This window comes from Schistocerca piceifrons, chromosome 3 (assembly GCF_021461385.2).
Source record: "Schistocerca piceifrons isolate TAMUIC-IGC-003096 chromosome 3, iqSchPice1.1, whole genome shotgun sequence".
In the NCBI taxonomy this organism is placed as follows: domain Eukaryota; kingdom Metazoa; phylum Arthropoda; class Insecta; order Orthoptera; family Acrididae; genus Schistocerca; species Schistocerca piceifrons.
Genome location: NC_060140.1, coordinates 539890453 through 539918436, shown reverse-complemented (window position 1 = coordinate 539918436; position 27984 = coordinate 539890453). Strand labels below are relative to the sequence as shown.

General features: G+C 43.8%; 1 long non-coding RNA gene across 1 annotated transcript in view; it reads left to right on the top strand.

Annotated features, from left to right (window-relative positions):
• Positions 1-27984, top strand: part of LOC124790009 — a 515833-nt gene that overhangs the window by 265596 nt on the left and 222253 nt on the right. Inside the window, exon 2 of the long non-coding RNA XR_007016200.1 lies at positions 1043-1100. This is a non-coding gene — a long non-coding RNA (uncharacterized LOC124790009). The remainder of the gene's footprint in view (positions 1-1042; positions 1101-27984) is intronic.

The window sequence follows — 27984 nt, the reverse complement described above, 5'->3', positions numbered from 1 at the left end:
TTACCTCAGTTTATCATTTAAACACAGATTTTAAATCTTCTCTGCTAGACTTGATTACTACCGATTATTCTTTTCGCTCCACATGTTCAGACATTATCTGCAAGTGACATTAAATCTGAACTCTCTTAAAGTGTTCCTCAAAGCACTGTGAACACTGGTTTTATTACCAGCAGGTGCGTTCTCTTTATTGAATCTTGTGACTGTTAACGCACTTCAGAGTTAACTGATCCCTGATAAGTGTAATTTGTAATTACCATATAGACTTTGCATTCCTCGAAATCGTTTAAATACGTAGTGTGTAATCCTTAACTATTTTCTTTTTGGCTTCGTTCTATTGTCAGTAACTGCTTTGTGATGCTCTTGCATTTTGCTAGAAAATTTTAATAGAAAGATACATGTTAACAAGGTTATTTCTAGTACTATGCAGAAGTGTTGGCGAAGAGTCCTTACTTGTCTTCAGTGCCGTCCCGATGTCTCTGCATGCGATTTCCGCATTTCTGGGGCCATGAAGGGAGAGACATCCGTGAGCGTCGATTTGCCTCGGGAGAAGATGTGCATCCCTGAACACCGTCATGATTCCATGGGCAACCACAAACCATATGATCTTCACCAACCGAGGTGGCGCAGTGGTTAGCAAACTGCACTTGCATTTGGGAGGACGACGGTTCAAACCAAGGTCCGACCATCCTGATTTAGGTTTTCCGTGATTTCCCTAAATCGCTTCAGGCGAATGCCGGGATGGTTCCTTTGGAAGGCTACCGCCGACTTCCTTCCCTATCCTCCCCTCATTTGATGAGACCAATGACATCGCTGTTTGGTCCCCTCCTCCAAACTAACCAACCAACCAATGACCTTCTTGTCCCACAGTAGGATTAATGTATTAACACTTAGGGAAATTACTTTTGAAGTAATAAACAATTTACTTAGCTTTTGTCCATCTTTCTCGTTCTCATTTGACTGTCCCTTATGCAATTTTTAAATAATTGTTATAATTTTGTGAAAAATCATTTTATACCTCAACATTTTACTTTCCTCTTTATAGGGACTGTTGCACGGTACCCGGCCTCAATTAGGTGGAGTTTCTCAGGAATTTATCGGAGGTAAGATCACTGTACGAATACTTATTTATTGTCCTATAATGTCTGCACAATTTTGTTAAGTTATGAAGTTTGTTAGTTTGGGAAGGACAGAACACAAGGGAAAGGGGATGGCGGGCGGGAAAGCCAACTAGTGATCAATAATAAAACTTCAGAATTTCAGAATTTGTCGTTACTTTTTAAATAACAATATTTTCCGTCTTCGACTGTACTTATAATTTATTTTCCACAACTGATAGGTTTAGGCTGTTAAGAAATTTTCAGGCGGTAGTTGAGTTCACTAGGGCGGGACACCGAGCTGCCTAGTTGACAGTATACGACGCGCAAGCGAAGTACTCTGCCGTGAAGTTCACGCACTTGTTGTGAAACCAGTTACAATATTAGTGTCTTTCTTGGAGTTGCATCAATGGCCTTCAAGCCACTTACGTCCATATTCGTGTTTCCAAGTGGTATACAAGATAGGAAACGCTGATTACACTTATAAAAATGTAATCCATTAAATTAAAAGTAAAGTTTCCGGACCTGTCGGAAATGTCTTCGTTGCATGTTTTGATACACGTTACAGTCTGTATGTCACAGTGTAATATTTTTTTTCTTTTTTGGTCATCAGTCTACTGACTGGTTTGATGCGGCCCGCCACGAATTCCTTTCCTGTGCTAACCTCTTCATCTCAGAGTAGAACTTGCAACCTACGTCCTCAATTATTTGCTTGACGTATACCAATCTCTGTCTTCCTCTACAGTTTTTTCCCTCTACATCTCCCTCTAGTACCATGGAAGTCATTCCCTCATGTCTTAGCAGATGTCCTGTGATCCTGTCTCTTCTGCATATCAGTGTTTTCCATATATTCCTTTCCTCTCCGATTCTGCGTAGAACCTCCTCATTCCTTACCTTATCAGTCCACCTAATTTTCAACATTCGTCTATAGCACCACATCTCAAATGCTTCGATTCTCTTCTGTTCCGGTTTTCCCACAGTCCATGTTGCACTACCATACAATGCTGTACTCCAGACGTATATTCTCAGAAATTTCTTCCTCAAATTAAGGCCGGTATTTGATATTAGTAGACTTCTCTTGGCCAGAAATGCCTTTTTTGCCATAGCGAGTCTGCTTTTGATGTCCTCCTTGCTCCGTCCGTCATTGGTTATTTTACTGCCTAGATAGCAGAATTCCTTAACTTCATTGACTTCGTGACCATCAATCCTGATGTTAAGTTTCTCGCTGTTCTCATTTCTACTACTTCTCATTACCTTCGTCTTTCTCCGATTTACTCTCAAACCATACTGTGTACTCATTACACTGTTCATTCCGTTCAGCAGATCATTTAATTCTTCTTCACTTTCACTCAGGATAGCAATGTCATCAGCGAATCGCATCATTGACATCCTTTCCCCTTGTATTTTAATTCCGCTCCTGAACCTTTCTTTTATTTCCATCATTGCTTCCTCGATGTACAGATTGAAGAGTAGGGGTGAAAGGCTACAGCCTTGTCTTACACCCTTCTTAATACGAGCACTTCGTTCTTGATCGTCCACTCTTATTATTCCCTCTTGGTTGTTGTACATATTGTATATGACCCGTCTCTCCCTATAGCTTACCCCTACTGTTTTCAGAATCTCGATCAGCTTGCACCATTTTATATTGTCGAACGCTTTTTCCAGGTCGACAAATCCTATGAAAGTATCTTGATTTTTCTTTAGCCTTGCTTCCATTATTAGCCGTAACGTCAGAATTGCCTCTCTCGTCCCTTTACTTTTCCTAAAGCCAAACTGATCGTCACCTAGCGCATTCTCAATTTTCTTTTCCATTCTTCTTTATATTATTCTTGTAAGCAGCTTCGATGCATGAGCTGTTAAGCTGAGTGTGCGATAATTCTCGCACTTGTCAGCTCTTGCCGTCTTCGGAATTGTGTGGATGATGCTTTTCCGAAAGTCAGATGGTATGTCGCCAGACTCATATGTTCTACCCACCAACGTGAATAGTCGTTTTGTTGCCACTTCCCCCAATGATTTTAGAAATTCTGATGGAATGTTGTCTATCCCTTCTGCCTTATTTGACCGTAAGTCCTCCAAAGCTCTTTTAAATTCCGATTCTAATACTGGATCCCCTATCTCTTCTAACAGTGGAATTCCCGATGCACTCTTAATGTTACCACCGTTGCCTTTAATATCACCAAAGGTTGTTTTGACTTTCCTGTATGCTGAGTCTGTCCTTCTGACAATCATATCTTTTTCGATGTCGTCACATTTTTCCTGCAGCCATTTCGTCTTAGCTTCCCTGCACTTCCTATTTATTTCATTCCTCAGCGACTTGTATTTCTGTATTCCTGATTTTGCTGGAACATGTTTGTACTTCCTCCTTTCGTCAATCAACTGAAGCATTTCTTCTGTTACCCATGGTTTCTTCGCAGCTACCTTCCTTGTACCTATGTTTTCCTTCCCAACTTCTGTGATGGCCCTTTTTAGAGATGTCCATTCCTTTTCAACTGTACTGCCTACTGCGCTATTCTTTATTTCTGTATCTATAGCGTTAGAGAACTTCAAACGTATCTCGTCATTCCTTAGTACTTCCGTATCCCACTTCTTTGCGTATTGATTCTTCCTGACTAATGTCTTGAACTTCAGCCTACTCTTCATCACTACTGTATTGTGATCTGAGTCTATATCTGCTCCTGAATACGCCTTACAATCCAGTATCTGATTTCGGAATCTCTGTCTGACCATGATGTAATCTAATTGAAATCTTCCCGTATCTCCCGGCCTTTTCCAAGTATATCTCCTCCTCTTGTGATTCTTGAACAGGGTATTCGCTATTACTAGCTGAAACTTGTTACAGAACTCAATTAGTCTTTCTCCTCTTTCATTCCTTGTCCCAAGCCCATATTCTCCTGTAACCTTTTCTTCTACTCCTTCCCTTACAACTACATTCCAGTCGCCCATGACTATTAGATTTTCGTCCCCCTTTCCATACTTCATTACCCTTTCAATATCCTCATACACTTTCTCTATCTGTTCATCTTCAGCTTGCGGCGTCGGCATGTATACCTGAACTATCGTTGTCGGTGTTGGTCTGCTGTCGATTCTGATTAGAACAACCCGGTCACTAAACTGTTCACAGTAACACACCCTCTGCTCTACCTTCCTACTCATAACGAATCCTACACCTGTTATACCATTTTCTGCTGCTGTTGATATTACCCGATACTCATCTGACCAGAAATCCTTATCTTCCTTCCACTTCACTTCACTGACCCCTACTATATCTAGATTGAGCCTTTGCATTTCCCTTTTCAGATTTTCTAGTTTCCCTACCACGTTCAAGCTTCTGACATTCTATACCCCGACTCGTAGAACGTTATCCTTTCGTTGATTATTCAATCTTTTTCTCATGGTAACCTCCCCCTTGGCAGTTCCCTCCCGGAGATCCGAATGGGGGACTATTCTGGAACCTTTTGCCAATGGCGATATCATCATGACACTTCTTCAATTACAGGCCACATGTCCTGTGGATACCCGTTACGTGTCTTTAATGCAGTGGTTTCCATTGCCTTCTGCATCCTCATGTCGTTGATCATTGCTGATTCTTCCGACTTTAGGGGCAATTTCCCACCCATAGGACAAGAGAGTACCCTGTACCTCTATCCGCTCCTCCGCCCTCTTTTGACAAGGCCGTTGGTAGAATGAGGCTGACTTCCTATGCCGGAAGTCTTCGGCCGCCAATGCTGACTATTTATCAAAATTTAGGCAGTGGCGGGGATCGAACCCGGGACCGAAGACGTTTTTCATTATGAATCAAAGACACTACCCCAAACCACGGGTGTAATATTAAAAATGTTTAAAGACTAAAATGGTTTGGGCCGTTTTGGGGGAGGAGACCAGACAGCGAGGTCATCGGTCTCATCGGATTAGGAAAGGAAGTCGGTCGTGCCCTTTCGAAGGAACCATTCCGCCATTTGGACTAAAATGGGCATCCTTATAATGTGCCAGTAAAGTAGTAAAGTTCCTATAGCTCTCGTTAGACACCAGTAGGGTAAGGAAAAATCGATCGTTGTAACCGAGCAAAACAACTGAAGTAGTGCGAGAAGCAACAGGAAGTCGGGGCGGCCTGCCCTGGTGAGATTCCGCAGACGACTGATTGAGTCGAGGCGGGGGCGTCCTCTGAGAATAAAATCTGACTCAGCTAGAAGTACGCGGCAGAAGGCTCAGCGAATTTTAATGAGGGTGACGGCCGGGTGGGCTGAGTCAGGCGCACCGCGACCTGAATGCTCTGCTGCTGACTGCGTCGAGCGGCGGGGAGGTAGGGGAAGGGGATGAATCGTGCGCTGTGCGTTAAGGGCGGAAGCGGCTGAACCGTCGCCACGGCTCTGCGCAGTCCTCGTGCCGGTGCAGCCGACACACGGATACCGCCAGCGACCTCCGACCTTCGAGCTCCACCCACTGCGCATACGTGCAGCGTCTCATCCAACTCATCACGTCTATCAATATAATTTCTTAACACTAGCAAGGATAAGTGCATACAAACACACACGCACAAACACACACACACACACACACACACACACACACACACATACACACGCGCGCGCGCGCGCGCGCGCGCACACACACAAACAATCGTACGCACATTCTGCACCTATATTTTGTTGCTTTACCCTGAATTTCAAGAGTGGTTTGATGCGGCTCTACACACTAATGTATCTCGTTCAAGCCTCTCATTTCCCTATAACTTCTGAAAACTACATCCATATGAACCTACTTACAGCCTGCCTTACCATACATCCCTCCATTTGCAAATTGGTGATTACTTCATGTAGATCTACATATACAGCTACATGATTACTCTACAATTCACAGTTAAGTGCCTGCCAGAGTATTCATCGAACCACCTTCAACTTAATTCTCTACCGTTTCACTTTCGAACAGCGCGCGGAGAAAAAGAACACTTAAATTTTTCCTTGTGAGCTCTGATTTCCCTTATTTTATTATGGTGTTCACTTCTTCCTGTATATGTGGGGGCCCCAACAAACTATTTTCATACTCTGAAGGGAAATCATCTTGGGTATTAATGACCGCTTCAGCTGTATTTAGTCCTCTATTATTGGATCACTACGGTTTCGTGGTACTAAAAGCCATATCTTCAGGTGAACATTAGAGCGGAAAACCTTTGTACCCAACATTCGTTGTCCATCAGAACAAAACAGCAAAAAACGCCTTTGTTTTAATGAGTGCCAGACCAATTCGTGTCTCATATATGTGGCACTCTCTCCCCTATTTCGTGATAATACAAAAGAGTTGCCTTCTTTGAAATTTTCCGATGTCCTCCGTTACTCCTACCTGATGCAGATCCCAAAGCACAGAAGAGGTGGACAAACGTAGTCTAAGTAATCTCTTTACTGGACCTGTTACATATTGTAGGTGTTCCACCAATAAACAGCAGTCTTTGATTTGCCTTCCCCGCAACATTGCCTATGTGATCGTTCCAATTTAAATAATACATAATAGTGATCTTTAAGCATTTAGCTGAGTTTACAGCCTTTAGATTTACGTGATTCATCGCGTAACTGATATTTAGCAGATTCTTTCTATTACTTATGTGGATGACGTCACACGTTTCATGATTTAGAGTCAGTTGCCACATTTTAAACCATACAGACAACTTATCTAAATCATTTTGCAATTTGTTTTAATCATCTGATGATTTCTCATGACGGTAAATGACAGCATCATCTGCAAACAATCTAAGAGTACTACTCAGATTGTCTCCTAAACCGTATATCAGGAACAGCAAGGGGTCTATAACACTTCCGTTGGGGACGTGAGACTTTACTTCTGTTTTACTCGAAGACTTTCAGTCAGTTATTGTAAACTGTAACATTTCTGACAGCAAATGAGGAATGCAGTCACACAGCTGACACGATACTCCATAGGCACGTAATTTAATTAGAAGCTCTGCTTGTCACGGAGGGTGTCAAAAGCTCAGAATGTGCCCTATTAACCGATTTCCTCTCTTAGGCGAGTTGTGGCATAACATTTTCTTTCTGTCCGGTTGTATTCAGTAACTCTTCGTCAGATATTCGCTACACACACAGCTTTCTCCAGTATCTTCAACTTTCTCCAGTATCTTCTATTTAATTATTGTCTGAAATGTTTATCGTCCACGTTTCAATTCCATAGTAGACTACTCTTCAAACTACGAAAAAATGGTTCAAATGGCTCTGAGCACTATGGGACTTAACAGCTGTGGTCATCAGTCCCCTAGAACTTAGAACTACTTAAACCTAACTAACCTAAGGACATCACACACATCCATGCCCGAGGCAGGGTTCAAACTATGACCTTCATAAAAGAGTTTCGAACTTTTGAACTTATATTCTGTGTTAACAATTTTTTATTTTTAGGAAATTCTTTCCTTGCTACTGCCAGTCTGCTCATTATATCCTCTCTACTTTAGCCAATGCCTGATATTTTGCTGCCGAGCTAACAAAATTCACCTACAAGCTTTCGCGTCTCGTTTCTTACTCTCATACTGTTATCCGCCCTTGTTTTATCTTTGCTGATATTCCTCTCATAACTATCATTCCTTGCACCCGTGCTCTAGGGATAATGTCTTTAATTAGAAATAGAAACGTCCTCGCTCCCGGGTTCGAATACCACCACCGGTTAAATTTTGAATAAAAATCACCGGTAATAGCGGCCGAAGACTTCCGATATAAGAATTTACCCTCATTCAGCCAACGGCCTTTTCAAAAAGAGCGGAGGAGCGGACAGAGGTTCAGGGCACTCTCTTGTCCTTAGAGGGGGGGGGAGGACTGCCCTATGGGGGAAAGAATCAGCAGTTACCAAAGGCATGAGGATGCAGAAGACAATGGAAAACACTGCATTAAAGACCCAACGTGTGTCCACAGGACAAGTGGCTTGTTAGGAAAAGATTCCGGCATAGTCCCCCATTCGGATCTTTTGGACGGTACTGCCAAGAGGGAGGTGACCATGAGAAAAAGACTGAATAAACAACGGCAAGATAACGTTCTACGTGTCGGGGAGTGGAACGTCAGAAGTCTGAAAGGTCCAGTGAAGCTAGAAAATCTGAGAAGGGAAAGCCCGAAAATGATGGTTCAAATGACTCTGAACACCATGGTACTTAACTTCTGAGTTCATCAGTCCCCTAGAACTGAAAACTAGTTAAACCTAACTAACCTAAGGACATCACACACATCCATGCCCGAGCCAGGATTCGAACCTGCGACCGTAGCGGTCGCGTGGCTCCAGACTGTAGCGCCTAGAACCGCTCGGCCACTCCGGCTCGGTCTAGATATAGTGGGGTCAGTAAAGTGAAACGAAAGGAAGACAGAGATTTCCAGGCGACAAGTAAAGGATAATTCAGTAGCTGCAGAAAATGTTGTAACGGGAGCAGGATTCGTTATAAATAGGAAGGTTGGGCAGAGAGTATGTTACTGTGAACAGTTCAGTGATAGGGCTGTTCTTTGTAATGAGTCGGGGTTTAGTGACACTAGATATTGAGCGTAGTGACAGAGGGGAACACAAGTCATTATTTTACCAGGGTTGGCGGGAGGGAAACGACACTTTGTGGGCGGTGGAATGGGCTCTTTCCTTGGCTCAGAGTCTGAGGTGTGAGTGAAACATTGGCGGTTTCACTAAAAGTCATTTATTGAGACAAAAGATCCTTTAAACAAACAGAATAATACAATGTGTTTTAACTCTCTCACTTCCTCGCGGCTGCAGATCGGTGGAGTCGTAGCGTGCGGATTCCAGTGGCCACTGATACGGCGATGGCTCGTGTTCAGAGGCGCGCTGGCGGCGTGTTCTTCCATTCAGTACATTTCCCGTGACTCACTGCGGCGGCGGCGCGCACTTCTCGTGAATTCGCTCTTTGCGTTATTAACAAGCGGTTACGGCGTGGCGCGGAGTGCTCCGTCCTGGAATCGAACCAGCAACCCTAAGCTTCGGCCAGACCCGACGGAGTTCATCAACCCCTAGGTTAACAGGTGACCCATTCTATGAGGCCGCAGTCCCTTCGTCCTCACCAACCTCCTGGGTAATTACCACACGAATGCACACACGCAAGGGTGTCAAAGCCCCCAAGTAGTCACCCGAGATTTGGCAAATAAGTATTCAGCTCGTTGTCAACAAGAATCCCGCGGTTTTCACATCCCATTAAACGTGAGGAATTTCGCACTACCTCAAGAGAATGAAGGTTCCTACACCTTCATTCATGATTAGAATGATGACGTTCATGTTTGTTTTGCGGGGTGCTCAACTACTCGGTCATCAGCGACCGTAAAAAGTCCAAATTTTTACACAGTCTACTTCTTTACTCAGTTCAATCGAGCCACTGTCACGAATGATGATGATGGTAATATAACGTAGAGGACAACACAAACACTCAGTCTCCGGGCAGACAAATTCCCAACCCGGCCGTCATAATCCACATTAAATAATATATGATTAGGAATAAACTAAGGTGCTTTTTCAGTGCCAGCCTCTTTTCCGCTGTCCGCAGTAGACAAATTATGAGTGCAGTGTTGTCTAACGCTTCAAGCTGTTAATTAAGGTGAGAAATACGTAGCGCTCGCACCTTTTGATTCAAAGCAAGCTAAAACCAGTTACTAATGCAGATCAAAAATTATTCCATTCCATCTTCGCATTGTAGCACAGTAACCTTCTATTCCTATTATTAATAAAAAAGAAACAGTCGTAAGTTGGAGAATGTTCTTTATTAACTTACGAACGACGCTTTTCGTCCGGATAACCTGATGATGCCCCGTGGGGCGAAACGTCAATCTTACGTTGATAATTCGTTCTACAATTTACGACTGTTTTTTAAATAGTGTATAATGCAGATTAGTTTCAAAGCCAGTTCACGTCATCCACCATTCCAAAGTCCCAAGTATACTGTAAAAAATGTAATGCATTTACATTATCCCTAGAGCAAACTATCTCAAAATTATTGACACTCATTACTTTTCGTTGTATTTTCCCAGTTTTCTTTACCAGTATGGTATTAATAATTAATAAATCAGTTCTGGTTCTGTTTGTGTTTATGATCTTAGAACAGTGTATATAAGCTTTGTAATCCTACTGGAGAAATTTTACTGACAGAGCTATCATTTTACACTACACTACACAATTAAAAGGCAACTTTTTTGAAACCCCTTAACAGTCTGCCACTGCGACTCAGAAGTTCCAAATCTAAGTCTAAGGCGCCTACGACCTCCCTCTGTAAAGATGCAACACCGTGGTGCCGCGCAACATCATTCTCGAGCTCGGCGACGCTTCTAATGCGAGAGAAGGCTAGAGCTCAGAAGTTCTTGTGAGCTACAAGGTGGATTAATAATGTCGTATTGGCACCAAATTTCACCAGCATTCTGTCCATCACCACCCTGGACGTGTCACATGCCTTCGTTTGACACCTCTGCGACGGAGGTTAGGACCGCTACTTCCAGCCCCTGTCGCATTGGTACGAGCATACAATATGACGTTTCACCCGCTGCGACCTGTATGCTTGTTCCAATGGGACAGGGAAAGTAGTCATGAAGCTTTGTATCCTCTCATGAGGCAATCTGGCCCAGAACTGTTGTAGCTGTTCCTTGCTATACTGTTTACTGGCACTGGGGTACAGCTGACATTTGAACTGGGCCCACGAATGTTCTATCAGGGACAGACCTGGGGATCTCTCTGTCCACGGTAGTACCTAAACATCACGCATACAGAATGAGATTTTCACTCTGCAGCGGAGTGTGCGCTGATATGAAACTTCCTGGCGGATTAAAACTGTGTGCCCGACCGAGACTCGAACTCGGGACCTTCACCTTTCGCGGGTAGAGCACTTGCCCACGAAAGGCAAAGGTCCCGAGTTCGAGTCTCGGTCGGGCACACTGCTTTAATCTGCCAGGAAGTTTCATATCAGCGCACACTCCGCTGCAGAGTGAAAATCTCATTCTGGAAACATCCCCCAGGCTGTGGCTAAGCCATGTCTCCACTATATCCTTTCTTTCAGGAGTGCTAGTTCTGCAAGGTTCGCAGGAGAGCTTCTGTAAAGTTTGGAAGGTAGGAGACGAGATACTGGCAGAAGTAAAGCTGTGAGTACCGGGCGTGAGTCGTGCTTCGGTAGCTCAGATGGTAGAGCACTTGCCCGCGAAAGGCAAAGGTCCCGAGTTCGAGTCTCGGTCGGGCACACAGTTTTAATCTGCCAGGAAGTTTCATCACGCATACAGTTCACCGAGACTCGTGTTATGTGTGGACGATTATTGTCCTGCTGAGAAGTGGCACCACGATAATGGTAATTGAGAGGTAGCACCTGAGGGCTCAGGATGTCTGTGAGTACATTTGTGCAGTCGATTCCCTCAGTGACTATCAGCTGTGATTTGAAGTCATACCTGACAGATTCCTACACTGTGACGCCAGAAGTAACACAGCTGTACCTCTCCAAAACACTAGATGAATTCTGCCTTTCCCCAGGTTGCCGCCATACTTGTCGACGATGGTCCTCAGGGGTAGTGGAGAACCACGATTAATTGCTGAACACATTGCGACGCCAATTACCAGTAGCATACAAGCCTCCCGGTCAAGACACCGCTTCAAACGCGGCCATTTATGTTGTGCCGTTAGCGACAGCCAACACATGGAGCAATACTTCTCTAGTCCTACTGCTACTGGTCTTCCGACAATGATGCGTGATGACACAAAATTTTTCAGAGTCCGTTACTTGGCTCTGGATGGCAAGGGCGGATGTGAAGGTTCTACGACGTCCTTGGTGCACAACATATTGACCATCCCTCGTTGTGGACAGACGTGGTCGACCAGTACATCGATGACAAGTATCTTATGCGTTATTTTCCTATAAACCCCTACATCGACCCACTGTCGTATCTGAAAGGCCCACAAATTTCTATATTACACAGTTCGACCAGCAGGCCATATGGACACCCCAAATGAGGAACCTTGCGAGCTCTGTCTGATAACGCAGTCTCAATTGGGTTGTTTGGGGGAAGAGACCAAACAGCGAGGTCATCGGTCTCATCGGATAAGGGAAGGATGGGGAAGGAAGTCGGCCGTGCCCTATCAAAGGAACCATCCCAGTATTTGCCTGGAGCGATTTAGGGAAATCACGGAAAACCTAAATCAGGATGGCCGGACACGGGATTGAACCGTCGTCCTCCCGAATGCGAGTCCAGTGTGCTACCACTGCGCCACCTCGCTCGGTACGCAGTCTCAAGTGCACAGGTGGCATCTCTGCGGCATCACGCAACATATGACGCTGTTTACACGTCTTTTTGTACCCTGCTATGCCTGGTAAGAACATTAAACACGAACAACACTATTCCACTCTGGTCCCAGTTCTATCTGTCATACAGAGTTACAACTCTACGTACTTGCCGAAGGTTTGTAAGTGTGCGAGGTTACATTGACATCGGACCAAGTTCTCTGAGTGCTTTTTTCATTTTATTATATTTATTAATTTATTTATTTTTGTCAGGCTGTGTATATTCTCGTTTGGGAGTCGAACTTGAGAATATTCTAGAAAGTGATAAGCTTGTTTTTAAATTGACTGTCTCCACCTGCGGCCAATATTTAATTTTTAGTGATACAATAGTGTGCGTTACTTTAATGTTCCCTTCAGAATTTGCGTCTGCCTGTTCAAAATGGAACCGAAAAGTAGGTGCCATTTCTAAAGGACCGTGTCTTCTTCCTGTGTTTATTTCAAAATTGTTGCTCACTGAGTGGGAGACAGGTACATGTCAAGTTGGTATTGACTTGTTGAGTTTTGTGTTTATTTTTGGATTGTTTGTAATATGAAGAAGTATCGAACATGCCATGCAGATATACCACAAACAGAACACGAAACCTACTAGAATGGAAGAGAGTAAACTTTGGAGACATGCTAGCGATGATCGCCAGCCCAGCTACGCTCGTAAATACACTGTGCAATTTTATTAAAGCCTCATATATTTTGAAACTCAATAATTGCCTCCCACTGCGACGTGTAAATTTGAAATTTGCTTCAAATGTGCTTATGCTCTGTATTCATGTAAAGCGTGGCGCTCTCCGGCGTCGTCCTCGGGCTCGGCGACGCTTCGGACAGCAAGGTGTCGATACACGTGAAAAATGGTTTGACATTACAAGTTGTTCCGAACTTTAAGGTGGGTTAATGGTGCCACATTGGTATCATATTTCACAATTCTGCCCAATGCCACCGTGGACGTCTCACACGATGAGAATGTCGTCATCCCCCCCCCCCCCAACCCAACCTACAACTCAGCCCTTTTCTGTATACCTCTGCGGTGGAAGTCAGAACCGCGACGTCCACTTTTCTTACGTGTGGCCGTGGAAAACATTCTCACCTCCCTCCAAATCAATACGACAACGTTTAAGGTAATCAGGGAAAAGACCCATCTCTTTGGTGCATTGATTCCTCACATTTCGTCGAAGGAAACGATTTCCCAGTGTAATGAGCAACATGGCGACTTTCTTAACAATCTTGGAAGACATCTGCCGAACAATTCAACTGTTCTCTAAGGACACTGTGGGCCTGTAACGTCATTGGATATGATCGCACCCGTTTGGAGGGATGTGTACCGGTATTCTGGCTCTAGTGCAATGTTTGGAACCACTAGGGCCCGTTCAAAACCATTTGACGAAATGTGAACGTGATCCAAAGCAGAAACACGCATTTACTCATTTACATCTCTCCTTTTCCGCTCCTTCATAAGGCGTTTGGGACGGGGCGGGGGTGGAGCAACATTGACACGCACGTGAATGAATGGTAAAGGATCTCTTTAAAAGCATCTGTTTGGAGACACCATTGGCGCCAGCCGCTCACCTTTGTTGAGCACTTCAAAAACTCACAGTATGGAGACACCCGTCTACCGATGCCACCGGCCAGCCAGACATGCAACCCTTTCGACGACACTCCTATGATTTCGCATGTGACCAGCATCTGTAAATGTGCAGTGGGCTCCATATCCCACCAGAGTGTAGGAAATGGTGGATGTCTCCATTTAGGGACATCATGAAAGTGTCCGGCAAAGCTGTTCGAGAGGCATCTAGGACGTAACCGAAGCCGAATTGAGCGGGCAGGGGGGGGGGGGGGGGGGGGGGGGAAGGGCTACAGGGGAACTTTGCCATTTTATTTACACATGTTACTGTCGCAACCTCTACCGCGTTCCCCTTCCACGCCCAGCCCTGATATCATTCCACAAGAGGCTGGTAAGCGGGAGCTCTAAAAATACTTAAACAAGCTTTTCATTCCCTGATAATGTTCAAATTCCGTCGAAAGATTATGAACAATACTTTGTGCCTCTATTCAGTGAACCAGAACACGCTACATTCGGAAGGGGTGAGGTCACGCTGAATGAGATTACAGTCTGCAATGATTGCAGAGAGGGGTTGAATAATGTGGGGGTGTGAGCAGTGTCAAAGGTTGTCGAGAACGTCTTCCTGTTCCTCGCTGCATTGCGAACTGTCGTTACGACGGCGAAATGTGTTGTTATCAATGCCCCAAGAGAAGGCGTGGTTTCAATGACGCCGTTTATTCCACCATCGGAAGCTTTTTCCAGTCGACTCTGAGGGACGTTGTACCTGAAATGTTTTTCTCGGCCACCCATACGAAAACCACGTGGTTTCAGTGATGGAAGTAGCGGTCCTAAACTCCGTCGCAGAGGTGTCAAACGAAGGCATGTGATACGTCCAGGGTGGTGATGGACAGAATTTTGGTGAAATTTGGTGCCAATACGACATTATTAATCCACCTTGTAGCTCACAAGAACTTCTGAGCTCTAGCCTTCTCTCGCATGTGTCGGCACGTTGTTGTTGGAAGCGTCGCCGAGCCCGAGAATGACGTTGCGTGTCACCACGGTGTTGCATCTTTACAGAGGGAGGTCGTAGGCGCCTTTGCGTTAGATTTGCTACTTCTGCGTCGCAGTGGGAGACTGTTGAGGGGTTTCAAAAAAGTTACCTTTTAATTGTGTGGCGTAGTGTGCAATGACAGATACTGTCAGTAAAATTTCGCCGATAGGATTACAAAGCTTATATACACTGTTCTAATATCATAAACATAAAAAGAACCATAACTGCTTTATTCATAGTACTATACTGCTATAGAAAATTCGAAAATAGAAGGAAAAGTAATGAATGTCAATAATTTTTAGCGAATTTGCGTTCTTTCCATTTCTTACAGTATATTTGGGACTTTGGAATGGTGGATGACGTGAACTGGCTTTGAAACTAATCTGCGTTATACACTATTTAAAAAACAGTCGTAAATTGTAGAACGAATTACTAACGTAAGAAGGATGTTTCGCCCGAACAGGACATTATCAGGTTTTCCGGATGAAAAGCGACCTTCTTAAGTTAATAAATAACATTCTCTAAGTTACGACTGTTTTTTTACTAATAGCAATAGAAGGTTGCTGTACCACAACGCGAATAATCTTTAATCTGCATTAGTAACTGATTTTAGCTTTGAATCAAAAGGTGCGTGCGCTACGTATTTCTCACCATGATTAACAGCTTGAAGTGTTAGGCAACACTGCACTCAAAATTTGTCTACTGTGGACAGCGGAAAAGAGGCAGACACTGAATAGTCACCTTAGTTTATTCCTAATCATATATTATTAAATGTGGATCATGACTGCCGGGTTGGGATTTTCTCTGCCCGGGGACTGAGTGTTTGTGTTGTCCTCAACATTACATTATCATCATCATCATTCGTGACAGTGGCTCGATTGAACTCTGTAAAGAATTAGACTGTGTAAAAATTTGGACTTTTTACGGTCGCTGATGACCGTGCAGTTGAGCACCCCACAAACCAAAGATCATCATCCTCATCCTAATCAAGAATGGAGGTGTAGGAACCAGGGTTCGTAAGTGTTCGTCGATTTCATGATTACCAAACACTATTCTCTTGAGGTAATACAAAATTCCTCACCTTTAATGGTAAGTGAAAGCCGCCGGATTCTTGTTGAGACCCGAGCTGAATAAATATTTGCCAAATCTCAAGTGACCACTTGGGGGCTTTGGTGCCCTTTCGTGTGTGCATTCGAAGGTGTTTAAAGCTGGGAAACAACTATTTCGTAGTATGGCTAGAAGCACCTGGGATCCTCCCAGACTACCATCCAACTTGGGGCAAGCTTCTCTGCCACTGCTCGACAGAAAACACAAGTCGTCTTGGAATCCGTTTCACTACTTAAGGAGCGTTGAATCACCTCCCAACAGTTTGTACTGCAGACCTTCATTATGAAATAAATGTAACTGGACTCATACAGGGTGTGAAGCGATCTGTACCAGTCATGTTACAGTTTTGAAGTAAATGGTAAGCATTTTTATGACAAGGCGTTTAGTTTTAAGTCCAAGTAAATGTTGTTGACAGGAAATAAAGAGTAATTTCCTCTTTGTAAAAAATTTACCTCTTCAATTCTGTATTTTCCGTCTAATTCGGTTTGCCATGAAATAAAATTATGAACTCTTCGTACACAGACGATGTAAAATGTACACACAGCAATAACTGTAATTCATGCTAAAGGAAAGGCAAACTTTCAGATAAAAACATTGTGCGTGAATCACTCAATGTGCGAACAGTATGTGGCGGGACACTAGAACATACGAAAGTTTTGATCGGCCCTGGTGGCGTGTACGGATAGCCAAAGTGGTTCAGTCGACCGTACGGGATGGGCGGCAAATTCGGGTTCGTGTCCTGGTGCTGCAAAAATTTTCATGTGTTTCTAGTAGATGGTACAGTTGATGTATATTCGTATTTGTAGTTTGCGAATACATTTCAGACACTGTAAAATACAGACCCTGCAGTAACTGTGTTTCTCGTAGTGTTTGATATGTTGTGCTAAACAGAGAAACAAGATATTGCAGTGCCCGTGTTGTTCAGAAGTACGATGTAAAGTTCCTTCGGACACGTATGCATGTCCGAAGGAACAGCACTGCGGCGACTACAGTCGTTATGAGTTACATGAAAAGTACGGAAAAGCATCAGCAATATAATTGAATGACGACAGTGAAAATTTTTGCCGGACTGGGACTCGAACCCGTATTTCCCGCTTTTTACGAGTGGTCGCCTTGCTATTTTTTACTCGAAACGTGGACCTTCGTCTTTCGCGGGCAAGTGCTCAATTTTTTTAAATAAAAAATAAAGGACGCAGTCAGGATCAGCATGTATGGAGAGAAAGTGGGCAGGTGTCGAATCCCGAGGCCTGGCCACTATACTTACCTGCCCCCTCCAGCCCCCCCCCCCCCCCCTATCTAATCGACTGTCAAGTTTTTCTTTTTGTTTAATTTTGTTTCGGAAAATAAGACTTGATCGACACAAATTCCACAATAGTGAGACAAAAAAGAAAATCTCTTATACCATTACGTATCCTAGCACTACTCATGGCAAGACCAAACTTTCATGTGTCGTCAGCTAAGTGACAACAACCTGTACTCGTATCCTCATTATCTATTTTCCTGTACGGGAATGTACGAGTATACAATGAATGTACGAGTTTTGTCACATGACTGACGGCGTATGGAACTTTGGGTCTGGCTAAGAGTCATGTTCGAATAGCCTTATGAACAGTTCCACTGTAGGAACCTAGTGTCTGTTCACTTCTGCGTCCCTGTGCTTCCAACAAACCATCATGGCCAATTCTTACAGGGAAAACACTCTTCACCTTGTCGAATGAACTCACACTAGCCAAAGCACTGCCCACGTGATGATGTCCCAATTTGACGATTTCATCGGAATTCACCTATCTATCTTTAGCAGTGTCGTTTATGTTAAAATAACGTCTGTTGCTGCCTGCAACGATATTATCCAGCGTGAGTGACAGGGGCTCTAATTTCGACGCTCCGAGGTCCGAGGGTATCATCGGACCTATTGACGTTGACCATGCAGGTCTTGTCCTTCGAACGATCTTTGTTTTCGAACTGCCTTTCGAGATGGAGGAAGACTAAGAGTCCGTATGAAAAAGTCCACAGTCACTTAGCAGAAACATGGGCACAATTTACGACGTATCTATTACTTAGTGGCGTGAGACAGGCCCGAATAGACCTCAAACGGCACATCACATCGCACATTGTTGTAGGCGGCTGCCGAACAGTGGGGATTTACTACGGACCAACTCGAACATGTTCCGGTTGTGGCAAAAAAGGCCACGTCCATAATGACTGCCTGCAACCCCACATGACACGACGACACGAACACCGACCATACCACAACCACCTTCTCACTGACCTATGCGGCGGCACTGCACGTTAAATCCTCGTAAGACGCAGTCCATAACCCTCTCCCAGGGCTGATAAAACCAGAGGCGTTATAGAACCTTGCCGCCTGTAGTGCCGCCCGCGAACATGATTTCCCACCGGACAAACCCCTTCTCAAAGTACACAAGGATAGACGCGAGAGTCTTACTGAGATTGAAGACCTCACCAGCCACGACTTTTGTACTGAAACGACGCGAATCTCTTCCTTCCGCAGAAACCGATACAGAGTACATCATAATCGGCTGCTGAGCTACCTTCGCAGGAGGAAGAGTTTGTACATAAATCTGATGGCATACACAATAAATGTTTTTCCGCTTCTATGGAGACGCGTTTTCCAAAAGACTGTTAGTCTTCCAACAGAGACCGTGAGCAAGAACCACGCCCGGAAACCATGGAAAACAGCACGCTCCTTGTCACCGAAGCGATTCAGGTGATTCGACCACCGCCACCACCTCTCACTAATCTTGAAGCTGACTGACCTTCTCCATGGGCGGATAAGGGGGTTCTGCTACCTCCACCCGACGCGGAAATGAAATCTCCCTCTCCATTAGCCGGCCGGAGTGGCGGTGCGGTTCTAAGTTCTACAGTCTGGAACCGAACGATCGCTACGGTCGCAATTCGAATCCTGCCCCGGGCATGGATGTGTGTGATGTCCTTAGGTTAGTTAGGTTTGATTAGTTCTAAGTTCTAGGCGACTGATGACCTCAGAAGTTAAGTCGCATAGTGCTCAGAGCCATTTGAACCATTTTTCTCTCTCCATTATACCATTACTAAAATGGGGGATCTTTCCACGACAACTTCTGCAACTGCTATGGACTTCCACAATTCTCCACGACTACCATCAGCAGCTCTTGAGCATATCGAAAGCGCGTATGCCTCTCACCCTACCCCCCTCCCTCGCCCCCTCCCACAGAAATACGGAATAGCTACCTCAACACCAATAATATCGGCTACCACGTTAAACTTCAACCTTACGACACGACACGACATCACCATGCTGCAAGAACTCAGCACAGCAACTTCATCCGGTTTTATGGATAGGAAACGCACTCTTCCGAGAACAGATCGTAGCTTCCGATGTCGCATATCTACCAACGGTTCGAGGGGTGGCCCTGACTGTTGAGGGAACCAGAATAATAAATCTCTTCGCCCCATCGGGCACGGATAAACGGAGGGACAGCTACCACAGTTCTAAGCCGTAGATGTAACACCTTTACTTCTCAGCAGATACGACTACCTCGTCGTGGGCCGAGATTTCTGCTGTGTTCTCGAGCGTACAGACCAATACCTACATTTCACCACGTGCTGGATCTTTGCTTTCTCATCCACCGCCTTCCTCTCGTTGACACTCGGACAACAGTACACGGTGACCGCTGGGGCATGCGCACAACACGAGCCATTCCTCCAGCCGACTCGACAGAACATCTATCGCTGACACTCTAGCACCCGATCTTCTCGACGCAGAATCTGTATAGCCCAGTGCAGGACCTCTGAAACTCAACGCCGCGCTATTGCTGGACTTCGAATGTCGACAGCATGTTACAGATCCCTGGCACATTTGTGTTAAACGCATCAAGCGTTACGACACCACACTGTAGTGGAGGGTGTTGTGCACCATACCGGCCAACCTCGGCACCTTGACACAGTATGGTAGAGACAAAGCATGGTGGAACTACCAAATAACAGACATCTATTATAGCACTCTGTGCGATCTCATGAACCATCCACCATCCCCTGACCGTCAATGAAGCTGAAGACATCAGGGCAAAAATTTTAACCTTGATCTGGTGCCATTTGGATGGAGCCATTGTACGAGTACGCAGCCAAGAGAGGGTTAGAGGTGAAGAAACCTCTACGTATCACATCGTTCAAATTGTTCGCCGAAGTCGACAAGCTTTAATGTCAGCTCTAAACCTACCTGATGGGCGACAGCTGACATCGTAAGCTCCCATCTCTGATGCGTTCACAATGCATTGCAGGCATCTCTATCAAGACGTCTGGCTGGTGCAGACAGTACTGCCGAGGCTACTCAGAACGTCCTCCTTACAGCTGAACCAAAGGGTCACTGAATCAGTCTCCCAGACCGAAAGGTTTACCTCTAGAGTCTTACAGAAAAACGGTTCAAATGTCTCTCAGCACTATGGGACTTAACTGCTGTGGTCAACAGTCCCCTAGAACTTAGAACTACTTTAACTAACCTAAGGCCATCACACACATACATGCCCGAGGCAGGATTCGAAACTGCGACCGTAGCGGTCACGCTGTTCCAGACTGTAGCGCCTAGAACCGCACGGACTCTCCGGCCGGCCAGTCTTACAGAACCTTCCAAGATCTGATATTGCCACGCTGGAGATATGTGCTAGGAACTTCTTTCCAGCGCGACAGTCTCGTCACCAGCGTTCATGGAATGTTACTAATGCCAGTCCTGAAACCCACAACAGGAGCACGGCTCGATATTTACCGACCGATTACGTTGCTAAATTCCGATTTCAAGGTTTTCACGTGAGTTCTAGTCAAACATGTGTTACTATAAGTTGTGCCCCATGAATAAACCTCCTTAGGTGGTGATAATAACATCCAGACTGATCTCAGTGAATATCGAGATGTGATCGCCATGGCAACACGTTTCCAGTTGGCAGACGTTTTAATCTCCAGCGATTTCAACCAAGCGTGTCGGTCAAGCGTTCCTCAACGTAATGATGGGCCAGATGGAGATTCCCATCGTTCACGTGGGTAATCATGTCCGTCCTTCGAGTGGCAAAATCCAGGCTTCTCGACAACGGAAGACTTACGAAACCTATAAGTATTGAATGCTCAGTACGATATGGATGTCCTTTGTCGACTGTCCGTTGTGCCATTACGTTGCAACCACTCCTTTGCTGCTTAAACCTACACTTGACGGGTATTCCACTCCATTAACACACTCACGCTGCCTTGTCCTTATCCTCGGTTAGCGGACGCAATACAAGCTACGATGCAATGGATTGACTGTTACAGTGCAGGCACAAGGCGTGCTTTGAACGTCGCAAAATCAGGCGCTATGAAGATCGGTCGTGGACTTCCCACAGACAGCTTAGCCTCGTTTTCAGTTGCTGGATACCCTCCACTGCCTTAGACGGTGTACATGGGAGACATGCGCCATACCTCGGCGATAAGTTTTCGGGAGCCGCTGCACCTCTTCCGGGCAAACGAACAGAACCATCTAATACCTGCTTATGTTGCATAGCTAGTTACAGTGTATGACATAGCTCTATAGAGTAATGCAAAACAGTTCTCCAAAGTAGTGCTTTTAATTAACTATTTAACAATTGCAAATTTTAGATAAAGCTTGCAACAGGTTGACTAGGATGAGGGAACATGATGCTAATTTAAAATTTAACCTATTTCTTGATACCGTCGTGAGTATATTTGAAAACAGTTTCCATGAGAAAACAGTTAAATATAATTGTAAGAAACCAGCTAAACAGCCATGGTTCACTAAAGGGATAAAATACCTTGTAAACAAAAAAGGGAATTTTATCTTATAGCTAGAAGAAGTAATGATCCAGAAATAGTGAAACATTATAAAAACAACATCATTGTATTAAGAAATGTTATTACAAAGTCCAGAAGTATGTGCATTATGTCTGAGATTAGCACCTCTGTTAATAAAATTAAAATAATTTGCAATGTTGTTAAAAGGGAAACAGGGCAGGAAGACTGTATTTATATCAAACTCAATGAAAACTGTGTTAACAAAAAGTCATAAGCAGAAACAATTTTATTAATTATTTTTAAGTGTTGCAGAGAAAAAAGTATGCAGCTATTCATTACAAAATGCAAGGCTGCTCATGGAAGGGTCAATATCTATGTGGTGTGATAAAATTATTATTCATTTCACCTCTCCTACTGAATTAGGAATATAATTAATTCACTCAAAAGTAAAAGCTTACATGAAATGATCGCATATTGAACAGAGTACTAAAAGCTTGTTCCCAAGAGTTAAGTATGATTGTCAACCACATATGCAGTCGATCATTGAAACAGGGAATTTTTCCAGATAGACAGATAGATGTCATTGTTAAACCATTGCATAAAAAGGGGATAGATCTGATGCTAACAACTACTGCCCAATCTCGCTTCTGACAACTTTATCAGAAATTCTTGAAAAACTAATGTACTCAAAGCAACATCACATATTTGTGAAAATGAAATACTAACAAAATATCAATTCGGTTTTCAGAAACGCTTTTCGATAGAAAATACTATAAATACTTTCACTGACCAAATATTAAATGCTCTGAGTAACTGAACATTACCCATTGGGATTTTTTTAATCTCTCAATGGCTGTGTGAATCATGAAATTCTTCTAGTTAAGCTTAAGTATTGTGGCATGAAAGGAACAGTGCACAAATGCTTTCATTCACATATAACTGGAAGAATTCGTAAGATTGAAATTCACAATGCAAATAGTCTGCAAAAATCAGCAGTCTTCTCACCGAAAGGTCTCAAGGATGGTGTCCCACAGGGTTCGGTCTTGGGCCCCTTATTGTTATTAATTTATATTAATGACTTGCCACACCATATTCACGAAGATGCAAAGATAGTTGTTTTTGTTGCTGAGACAAGTATAGTAATCACACCCAACAAAATGGAATCAGCTGAAGAAATTGTAAATAATCTTTTTCAAAAAATTATTGAGTGGTTCTCTGCAAATGGACTCTCACTAAATTTTGAGAAAATTCTGTACTTACAGTTCAGTACAGCATATGGCGTAACACCATTGATAAATATAGACCTTGAACAGAAGTGTTGCTAAGAAGGAATATTCAAAATTTCTGGGTGTGTGCATTGATGAGAAATTGAACTGGAAGAAACATATTGATGACCTGCAGAAAATATTAAGATCAGCTACTTATGCTATTAGGGCTTTTGCATATTTTAGTGATAAACATATCAGTAAACTAGCCTACTATGCCTGTTTTCATTCACTACTTTCATATGGGATCATATTTGGGGGTAATTCATCGTCAGTAGAAATAATATTCATTGCAGAAAAGCTTGTAACCAGAATAATAATGGGGCTCCATTCAAGATCACCTTGCACACATTTATTAAAGGAGCTTGGGATATTCGCGGTACTTTCGCAATACATGTATTCAGTTATGAAATTTGTTATTAATAACCTACCCAGGTTAAAAAATGATAGCGAAGTGGATATCTACAACACTTAAAGAAAGGATGATCTTTACTACTCTGGGTTGAATCTGACTGACACAGAAATGGTTGAATTATGTTGCCACAAAAATCTTTGGTCATTTGAGATATGGTCAACCAATATTTAAAAACAAATTAAAATAATTTATGAATGACAACTCCTTCTACTCTGTAGATGAAAAAAAGAATTAATTATATTGTGTAAAGAAACTGGCACGTTCGACATCATTACGAAATGTCGTATTCATGATATGTGGAACACGTTTTAATGTAATGTACGCCTGCTGAATATGTGTCAGAGGGTCAACTTCGTCAGTACACACCAGCAGCCTGGTTACTTCACTTCGCACAGATTTTGCCCATCATTGCGACAATGGTGGCCAGACTGCAGCCGGCTTTCGGACATTTTATATGTTCGGGACACATCTTCAAAGTCGAGTATGATGCCCTTACCTTACCATAGTTGGATGGTGACCACGCTCTGGTTAACGTGAGACATGGGCCACGGTACTGTACACAACTGGAACGTTGACCACCGAGTTCACCCCATTTCGAGGCGGCCACCAACGTCACTGACACACATACCACCTCCAATATTACGTATCGGCCAGTTCTTTTTGGAGTACAGCTATATAAGCACTGAGCTCCCCAGGACTAGGAAGACGACCACCCAAGACATCTACCCCCTTTTCCGACGGTCCCTAACCCCCAAACCCCGTTGAAGCACATCACCCCCAGGTTTCATGGCATAACCACATCACATCACTGGTACCACCGAGACATCGTACTTTCTCGTCAGTGGCAAATGTACTACAAGACAGAAACTGCACCGCATGGCGCAGGTGGATTCACATTTGGGCCCCAAGTGGAATGTCGAAGGTACACCGTTTCGCGTGTGGCGCAGTAGCAGCTGTCTGGACCCTTGTACAGAAGATCGTGGCTTTTTACTTCCGAGTACCCCACCGTCATGTTTCTCCTACCATGCTTACAAGTACTTCACATTATATAAATGCACCCCATCACATTGATCAGAAGCGTGCCTATCAACTACCCCTTCCGGGACGACATCGTCGATTCGGTGCAGTTCTGGACGCATCTTAAAATACAACACCACATTCTGTGCCAACATGGGCACTATCGGGCCACTTTCGCGAACCATTTACAAAGTATTTTCGTTAACCCGCCCAGGAGCTTGAATCTCGAGGAAACACGACAATCGAGACAGGACGACACCCCTCCCCCTTTCACTGACTGAACGGACGTTATTTTGACGGCGACACAAATGTGGAGCATGCGCAGTAAGTCTTCCTAGGTTTCCATCACTTCCTTTTTCTCTTCGTCTCCTAAGTATTTTCCCTTCAGGTTTATTCACGGATGGCTCTGCATCTGCAGCATTATTTATTTTATCTTTTCTTTGCGTTCTGCTATTGTAGCCATTTGCTAATCATGTAAAACAAGTAAAAGAGAAATGAAGAAAAAAGAAAGGATCAAGAACGAAGATCAAGTACTCTGAATAACGTATCCAAAAGTTTAATTTTTTGTATGTTTCTAAAATATGAGAATACACAATGACTGTGACAGTTGAAAAAATATAAAAAAACCTTGCGCAGCCTGGCTTTATTTTCTTCTTGTCTACCCTAGGTAATATTTTGTCTTGAGGTGAGTTTACAAGAGAACACTAATAAATATTATTTACTTAAAATAGCAAATTTGTGTGAAAAATATTAAGACTACAGGTCGCGATAAGTGCGAAATCCATGTCCGAATACCGGTCCGGTACAAATTTTCACTGTCGTCTTTCCATTACACAGGTGATGGTTGTCCATTTGCAAGTGTGAATGCATCTCATGTAAAACAGATAAACGTTATGCTTGTTTTTAATGCCAGTGCGCCGTGGCGCTCAATATGAGGGTATGCTTTCCTTCGGCAATAGGATCTTTGGGAGAATTTCTGGAGGTCGAGTAGAGAAACCAGCCACGAGAGGTAGGGGTTGCGTCGCGAAAGAGGATGAGTACAGGCGGCGGTCGCAGGAATGACCTGAGAGGATGGCTGTGGGCCCGCACTGGGTGTGGAGACCGGACCGCGGCCAGTCGGCTACTGCTGCCTTGGTCGGCTACGACTGTCTTTCGCTGGGGTGGTCCTTGGGTCTGTGAAGTGGTCGCCTCTAGTCTGTTGATACCACTGTATACGCCGCCAGATCGGACAAAATCCGGCGACTGATAACTGTGAGCCTTGCTGCAGGTATGGGTGTAACGACTGTTTGTAAAGCGGCGAGTTGGATCACAAGCTGATTGTGCATGTTTCTCATGAATCGAGCTTAATGCTTGGAATTGTGTACACTGGTTAAATGTGTCTCAAGTGTACTAGGCTGAGGGCATACGTTTACGTGCGACTTTGTGGTATAGATGGGTTAGCTGAATTACGTGGGCTAGTCTGTTAGTATTTACAACTGTAAACGTTCCGTTGGAGTGTCGTGCTTGCTGTAATTACATACATTGAAACTGTTTAGTACAGACTGGCAGCAACTTGGTACATTCAGGTTCCATTCTTGTCAGATAACGGAGTCTAACCTTGTGTCAATGTTCATATGTCAAGCCCCGCTTTAAGCAATATAAGCTTTCGGTATGGCCAACTATTGCTCCTTAGTAACATTATAAAGTTAGTCTGTTTTTAGTACACTACTCCTTGGGTTCTGTAATTGGTAGCCTTGCCCACCATGTCGTTGGGTGGGTAATTCAAGTTGTTTATAGTGGTCCAAATGGTCTGGGCCGATCAGTTCACGGAGGGAGGATATTTCCAGAAGCAGTAACCGCATTTTTAATATTGCTGCGACAAAGGAGAACGGATCGGAGCCTTGGCCTTCGATTATTATGGACTAAATTATGTACATAACAGTTGTGTTAAAGTTATTATGTTTAAAGGTTTGCTTAAGTGACTCGCTTAATTTGTTTGCCATTTGACAATTGAACTGTATGTGAATGTGTGCCTAGCAGTATTTTCTTACGTTCTGTGCGAGTGTACGAACTTCATTTAATCACGTTTACTCTCTGTAAACTACTAGGCAATTATTGAATGTTGGTTTTACGATTTTAGCCAGTCGTGTGTTTTGAGAAATGATTGTTTCTGAAATGAAGTGAGTAACGATCTGTTTTGCTTTGGTATTCTCGATGTTATAAATTTAATCAGTCATTTTGTTTACGTCAATATTTGTTAGCCTTAAGTTTTGGCATCAATTCAGGGAGCTGTTAGTAGTTCAATATGTTAATTGCCTTAGTAATTGATAGATGTGTAAAGCAAACATGTTACTTAAAATACCATTCCTTCGAATAGTTTCTTAGGATTTGTTAAAGCTATTAATAATTAAAGGTATTTATAAATGTTTACCTTTCTTAAGGAGATCATTATATTGACCCCTTTTTTAAAGAGATCATTATCTTAAATATATCTGAGATTGTTGAAGCTGAGTGACATCTGAAGAAAAATGTTTTTTTTTCTCCATCTGAAGACTTCATTATCATAAATACATGCAATTAGTTAAGGTTACTATATCAAATTGACCTTACTAATTGTTAAATATATTTTCTGTTAAAAATATTTAACTGTGAATAGTGTTGCTGTTGTGCTACCCTTGGGGTGGGGGTTCCTCTTTCTGTATGCTGTCCTTTACCTTCACTTCGGTAAAACCCTTTTTGTCCATATTCGCAACTGCGAATACACTTCATGTAAAACAGATAAACATTATTTTTGTTTGTAATGCCAGCATACAGACAAATCACGAAATTTGAACTGCACTCCTAAAAATTTTAATTCCTTGGAGATAAGACACTTTGAAAATACGTTCATAAATCTGTTCCTGTTCCTCGTACATCGTTCGTTATTAAGTGAAGTACACAGCAACCGAACCATCTGATGTTGCTGGAGAGCCACTATTCCACAGAACGGCTATTCGTGGCCTCCCACACTCCAGTCAGAGCTCGCCAAAGGAAGGACGAATTGTGATGAAGGGAAAGAGGAGTGGGGAGCGTGGGCGGTGGAGAGCCGCGCCGCGGGGTGCGGGTGCGGGGGCGGGCAGCGCTGGCTTCCGGGCGCGCGCAATATCCGGCCAGCGATTGACCGGCGCCGGCAGCGGCACACCGGCAGCGGCGCCGCAAAGCAGCCGCCCTTTGTCATCTGATTAGAGCGGCTGCGAGTGGCGCAAAGGAGGCCCCTAACTAGTGTCCACCCGCCCCGTTTCCATTAAGCGGCCAGGGAACACACCAGTCTGACCACGAGTCGTCATACTCGTTTCACACTACGGAATTCTCTGCATTTGCTACAGAGACTGTAGGAAGGTTTTATCACTTATCAGCAGGAGCGCTGCACTGAACTGTCTGATGGTAAGGAATAGGCAATGTAACTAACTGCCGCACAATGACTAGTTAT